This window comes from Myotis myotis, unplaced genomic scaffold (genome assembly GCF_014108235.1).
Source record: "Myotis myotis isolate mMyoMyo1 unplaced genomic scaffold, mMyoMyo1.p scaffold_m19_p_6, whole genome shotgun sequence".
Taxonomy (NCBI): Eukaryota; Metazoa; Chordata; class Mammalia; order Chiroptera; family Vespertilionidae; genus Myotis; species Myotis myotis.
This window is the reverse complement of record NW_023416368.1, coordinates 69,828,551-69,833,570: the sequence shown is the minus strand read 5'-3', so window position 1 is coordinate 69,833,570 and position 5,020 is coordinate 69,828,551.

Here is a 5,020-nt window from a genome sequence, read left to right as displayed (position 1 = left end):
TTGATGACTTACTTTGTTTTCCCTTTCCTCTCTTTCTGGGACTCTTTTTTTTATGTATTAGAATATCTCATACTTGGCATCTCTATGCCATTTGAGATTTAATGAAGATTTACTCACCTTTTTCTTTCAACCTTCCTGTTGTATTTTTAAATTTTGATTGCAAACAGATCTTTTTTTTTAATTTGTAGTTAATTTATTCTTTAGAAAAATACTAGAAGATGTATTCCAATGTAAAGAAGAAATCAACCAAGAATTATAATAACTTCATGTGTAAGACTGAAAAAACAGGAAGTAAAAATATAACAACGATATGTGAAGGCAAATACCAAAAATAAAAGCAATAAAAATAACGGAAAGTTCCTGCCTTGGAAGAGAAGTTAGAGGTTTTATGCCAAATATTATAGTTTTTCATTACAAGTCTGTAAAACTACTAGACTTAATAAATAAGCATGTGTAAAATTTTGACAAAAATAAAAACTAAATAAAAAAGACATTAAAACAAAAATTATTCCACTTATAAAATAGAAAATTTTATAAGAAGAAGAAGAAATAGGGTCCACAAGTTGACCAATATACAGGGTGGGGCAAAAGTAGGTTTACAGTTGTGAGTATGCAAAACAGAGTTTATTCCTCTATTTTTATTTATTAATTATTGTATTACTTGCCATATAAACAACTGTAAACCTACTTTTTCCCCACCCTGTATATAATGCCAATTGAATTTTAACAGAGGTACCAAGATAATTCAAACGCAAGCAAATCTTTTCAACAAATGGTGCTTACACTAGATATGCATGGGGGGAGGGATGAACTTGAACTTGAACCTTACCTCATACTGTACACAAAATTTAAATTTAAAAACATCATAATCCTAAATTTAAAAGCTAAAATTATAAAATTTCTCCAAAAATACATTGAACAAAACATTTGTACTTTTTGAGTAGGCAAAGTCTTCTCATACAAGACACAAAAAAGCACAAACTTACTTTGAGCTAATAGAAACACTAAAATTAAAGAATGAGCCTTGACAATATAAATAATCAAGTTAAATCAAGACCCCAACAAGACTAAATTTAACTATGCTCTATACCCCAATTGGCAAAACTCATTAATTCTTTCTATTCAAAGTAAGAAAGTAATTAATCTCTTTTGTCTAAATTCATTAAGACAGTTCTATCTGCCATATAACCTTTAACATATAGCTTCTCAAATTAATTTCATGGAGGTGTAATACAGTGGGGCCTTGACTTACGAGTTTAATTCTTTCCGAGACCGAGCTTGTTAAGGAGCTCGTTAAGGAGCTCTCAACTTACTCTGTCAACTCAATGCAAAAAATCAGACAAGAGACAGCTGGTATCTCAAAAAACTCGTTAGTCGGGACACCCGTAAGTCAAGGCCCCACTGTACAATATTCTTTATAAGAAAACTGGGTTAGTTAATGGAATATGTGCCTAGTGGGTAAATAACATCATTAATTTCTTGTTTCTTTCTTTTCTTTGTTCTCCAAAATGCTTCCAAAAAACAAAACAATTCTTAGATGATGAGTCTAATTATTATTTCTCTTCTTCATAAAGTTAATGAGAAAATTTGTGAAGAAATTATAAAAATTAGTAATTGCTTCTGATGGTTTTCAAACCTAGAACTTTGTTTGTGCTGCCACACAGCTATATCTAAAGTCATGAAAGTAGATGAAATGGCACCGAGAAACCATCCCTTTAAGCCATTGAAGTCAGATAAAGAAGAAAACACAAAAATAAGGCTGAAAAAGAACATAAGAAGAGGCAAAAACAAGAAAGTGTGATATTATGAAAATCCATATAAAGAAAATATTTTACAATGAACAGAATGGACAACTGGATTTAATGTTCTTGAGACTATGACTGAAATATAGCAACATGTTGTTTGTTGGTGGCCTTGACAAATAGGAATTTCAATAAAGTAATGGAGGCTGCATCTTAGTTGGACATTATTTTTTTAAAGAATAGAGACTGTGAAGATAATAATTTGGGGTACAGAAAATTAATAAATGGTATGGCTAAGAAAAGCAGAGAAACGGCAGAGTAGCTGAGAAGGATATAGGGTTGGAAGTTATTTATTTAAAATGAGCAGCCCTAGTGTGTATGCTTTTACAACAATAATATTGACCAAGTAGAGAGTAAGAAGTTGATGATACAATAAAGAGATGGAAATATTTTAAGATTAAAATAGTTTGCTAAATGAAGGGAAGCTGAGTACTTTGGAAGGGTTCAAACTTGTACAGGAAAAAAAACAGCAAGAGAGAAGTTGGGTGCATGTACAGATATACAAGTTCAGGTGAGAGTGGAAAGGCAACCTATGTGACTGTTTCTATTTTCTTAGTAAAGTATGATGAAAGATTATCAGTGGATTGTAAAGGGTTGTGTTGAAAATGTGAGGAGAAAGAAGATGCAAAATGCTCACCTTTAGAGAATTAAAAAAAAAAAATTCACTAAGAAGATATAGTAAGACTAACCAGGCAATGTCAAGCACTCATTTGAAATTTTAGGTCATTTAAGTTAAGTTGAGAAAAGTCCACTCGGTTGTTTAATTGTCTGTAACAGTGCTCAGTGGATTAGGTATGAAACATTATTTTCAATATTTATGTTATCTAGTATTTTAACTTTGAGAGAAATTTTAACAGAAGGAAAGAAGAACAGGTTTTGAACACTTTTGAAAAGTTTTTTTAAGGGCATGGATACATGGAGGACATGGTATCTAAGCTGAGAAAAAGGAAAGAGAAACATATGGTATTAAAGAGTAAAAAAGTAGAAACATCAATGTACTGAGAGCCCTCAATTAGTCAAACAATTGTTGAATGAGAGAACTGGAAAAATACAGTTGTGAGTATATGTTGTGGGATAGAATAGATTGTTCAAATTTGGGAATTAAGTGTGGAGAGTGGCTACAGCATTCGGACAGGTTTAAGCCTCAGACTGACTTGTGGCAAAGCCACATACAAGTCCCAGTTTGGAGGGCAAAGCCCTCTGAGCACAATTATAGCCAAAAGGCTATGGTTGTAAGCTTGACCTTATAGTCCAGTGGTTCTCAACCTGTGGGTCGTGACCCCTTTGGGGGTCAAACAACCCTTTCACAGAGGTCACCTAAGACCATCGGAAAACACATATATAATTACATATTGTTTTTGTGATTAATCACTATGCTTTAATTATGTTCAATTTGTAACAATGAAAATACATCCTGCATATCAGATATTTACATTATGATTCATAGCAGTAGCAAAATTACAGTTATGAAGTAGCAACTAAAATAATTTTATGATTGGGGGTCACCACAACATGAGAAAGTGTATTAAAGGGTTGCAGCATTAGGAAGGTTGAGAACCACTGTTATAGTCCAACCCTGCAGTTCTAGGTAGCTAAGGGATGTGGGCTGTGGGGGGTGCAGCACGTGCTGCCAAAACAAAGCTTGATAGAGTTCAGAGAATAGCAACAACAGGAAAGAAGTTGATTTGAAACTCACAAGAACATTGTAAACATCTTGCCCTTGTTTTGCTTTGTGTGATATGACTATAAAATAAAGCTTTGGCTTACAGGCTGTGTCACTGTTTCCTCATCCAGGCACAGTGATCCACCTGGTCCCAACTGTATTCTCTTGTCTGTTTTCTTTTATCCTCCACCGCCCCTCCTCAGCTTTACCCATGGACTTGCTGGACGCGGTTCAATTTAGAATGACAGTCAGTTGTTGAAGTGGAAGAAAGATTATTATGGATGAAGGGATCAAGGCTATAAGAGGCCAAAGTATTAAATGAATTATTCATATAAATTTTGAAATTACCAAGAATGACAATAATGTGCACTAGAAAAGAAGTACCTATTAAAGTTGTCTATGAGTGTAAGTGGGAGGGGAAAGTGGCTGACAAGTTGGTTGTAGGGCGATATGAACTGACAGAATAAGCTTCAAAGTAGCTGTGATTTTATTTAAAGAAGGAAAGTTGAAAACTGGTTTGGAAACAGCCCTAAAGAGCTAAGAAGATACTTATCTCAACATGAGGTCATATAGTGCATGAAATAGGAAAGAAAAATCACCTTTCATTTTAGATGGTTACTGGAAAGTTATGTCCTCAAGTCAAACCTCAGCTGTATCAACAAAAATGGAGAAGTTTAGTTATAGGTTTGCTGATGCTGTAAAACCTCAAATCCAGAGAGAATGCTGGAGGGCAGTGAAGAGCTGGACATTAGAAATATGAAAAGCATTGTAGGGCTCAGTGTCTAGAGACTTCTGGTAGAGGCTGAGGTGAGCAGTCTCTTAGGGAGGGCTGAGAAAACAGTTCAACAAGGCTCTAAAGCTGCACTGTCCAGTATATGGTAGCCACTAACCACGTGTGGCTATTTAAGTTAAACTCAATTAAAATTAAAATTAGAAATTCAGTTCCTCAGTCAAACTAGCCACATTTCAAGTGCAAGTTATCATATTAGATACTGGAAAGATACAGGACACTTCCATCATTGCAGGAAGGCCAATTGGACAGTGTTTCTCTAGAACAGTGATGGCGAACCTTTTGAGCTCAGTGTGCCAGCATTTTGAAAAACCCTAACTTAACTCTGGTGCCGTGTCACATATAGAAATTTTTTGATCTTTGCAACCATAGTAAAACAAAGACTTATATTTTTGATATTTATTTTATATATTTAAATGCCATTTAACAAAGAAAAATCAACCAAAAAATGAGTTCGCATGTCACCTCTGACACGCGTGTCATAGGTTCGCCATCACTGCTCTAGAACATTGAATACTATAAGTCACTGGGATGGCACTAGAGCTTTGAGTAGAGTGGCCAGCTAGGGAGAGGCTATCTGGTAGGGAACTTAAGACATAGTGCATGTCTTGAGGTATCTGATGCCACAATAACTTTTAGTAGATTAGTGGCCACACTCAGTACTATATTTCTTCTTGACCCAAAGTGATTCAATAAGGGATGACAGACACAGATGTGGGGGACTGTAGTACCTAGTACAGCGTAAGAACGTAACAAGTGAGAGCA